Raw genomic sequence first — 2,153 nt, 5'->3', positions numbered from 1 at the left:
ATAAATCTATCAAAATCACCTATTTTAATAAATAAGTTTCAAATTCTTTATTTTGGTACATATTTATTCCTCACACCCCATTTTATTTAAAAAAAACTAGTATTTCTCAGCAAGACATAAAAATAGACATGTTTTTGTTTAACCTACTTATCAAATTAATTAACATGCAATGTTTGAGTTTGACATGATTAGCCTGTTTAATAAATAAGGGTTTCTTTAAGAACATGAAACACAAAGTAGGATAAAACTACATAGACATAGACCATCAAATCTCCAACCCAATTAGTTCATACTTCCAAAAGAGAAAGATTACTACATGCACAATGCATAATGCATAAGAAAATGATGTTCAATGCATAATAGTAGAATGAGACCAATTTCAGTGAAAATGGATCTCAAAACACCTAGAATCCCTCGGACACTTAAGCAAGTCCGCAGACAATTGTAATTGTTCTTCTACACATAAGCTTTCCCAAGTGATTGCCATTGTCTTCAACACCTTTGCATTCCCCAACATGTATTTCAAAAACGGTAGATCACGTGTCCACCCCTCACAAATTGAAAACTTGATGGTTGTAAGATGTTTTAGCATACAAGCCGGAATAAACTTTGGTTCAACCCAATTATATTCTTCAGACTTCTGCTTTTAACACAAACAAGATAGAAAAAAAAATTAACACTTTATCAGTACACAAATATTTACCTAAGTATCAATTAAGAAAGTAAAAACAAGTTGAGAAGAAAATTTGTCAGACCTTAGAAACTTGGACAACTAGGCCAACTACTTTATCGATACACAAATATTTCAACTCAGGAGAACTTTCAAGAAATTGAGGGATTAGTCTATAATACCAAAATCCCTTTTAACTCCAAGTGCTTCATATTCTTAAAGATGGGTAGAGATGAAGTAAACAAGGTCTTCTAGTAAAAAAAGGAACATGGAATTTGAACCTAGAGTGATTTAACTCCACTTAATCCATTTAGAACCTCAACCCACAGATGGTCACGCCTTGCGTCATAAATTGAAACATCAGCCTCAACTAGAGATGAAACGTCTTTCATTACATAAACGGAGCTCAACGTTCCACCAACAAATAGGTATTCAAGATTAGGGACGTTTAAAACAACTTTGTTGATAGAATATGCATTATTTACCCATATTAGTTGCAGCCTTTTCAAAGTCAGGATATTGAATAAGTAATCTTCTCCATCCTTGTCTTGCCATGATGTTTTGGTCATTTCCAAAGATAAACTTTCAAGCATTGAGCAACCACTGATAAACTTAAATAAACTGACAAAAGATATGAAGTAAACAACGATATCAAGAGTTTTCAGACAAGGAAGAATGACTTGACCTGGAAACTGCCTGTTACTAACAACACTAACCAATCTTAATTTTGTGAGTGTCTTACATGTGAACATGCTTAAAGGCAATCCGATCTTGATAACTTTTATGTCAAGCGCATTCACGTTTAACTTGATCGCCTCATCAATCCATTTTGATACACTCGACTGTTGAACCAAAAATTTAGAAAGGTGTAATCGAAATAGCTTAACTTGTGATGTTTTGCAAAGTGTCAGTACTTGATCCACAAACTTTGTGAAGATTTCTTTCCCATGGAAGGGGTGAATATCATTATCAAAGTCAAGGTTGTTGACATACATCCAACTGTATCTCCATCTTTTGGATAAAACGCTGGTTCGCACAGCGTATTTAGTAGGCATTAGAGATAGTATGTTTGAAATAATATCTTCAGGCATCCTGCTAAGCCTGTCCGAACTCATTGCTAGACTTCTTCGATTCCTATGAATCATACAAAAATGTCAAAATCAAAATACTTTAATATTAAAAAGTCCGAAGAATATTTGGATATTTTAACTGTCAAAATCAGTTAGGGTTTGGGATTTGAAGGTACTAAAATTAATTAATGAGAAGATTGGAGTCACATTTCTATTTTAATTGTTTCATAAATTGTTAGATGAAATGCTTTAGTTTTTTGAAATGTACATGTATGCCAACTGTTTAATGAAATGCTTAAGAGAGATAATGTTGAACAAACGGTTTCTATCGATATGTATTCTATGGATGCAGGTTAGAGTTTTCTTCATATTTTATTCTAGGGCCGCCGCTTTCGTTTTCATCTATCGATGTG

General features: G+C 33.2%; 1 pseudogene; it reads right to left on the bottom strand.

Annotated features, from left to right (window-relative positions):
• Positions 1-379: 379 nt before the first annotated feature.
• Positions 380-1,797, bottom strand: LOC143611610 (F-box/LRR-repeat protein At4g14103-like; annotated as a pseudogene).
• Between the last annotated feature and the right edge of the window lie 356 nt (positions 1,798-2,153).

Source organism: Bidens hawaiensis, unplaced genomic scaffold (genome assembly GCF_021521415.1).
Source record: "Bidens hawaiensis isolate Kalapana, Puna unplaced genomic scaffold, B.hawaiensis_p1.1 tig00031785_1, whole genome shotgun sequence".
Taxonomy (NCBI): domain Eukaryota; kingdom Viridiplantae; phylum Streptophyta; class Magnoliopsida; order Asterales; family Asteraceae; genus Bidens; species Bidens hawaiensis.
Note: the sequence above shows the minus strand (reverse complement) of the source record. Positions and strands in the feature narration are given on the sequence as shown.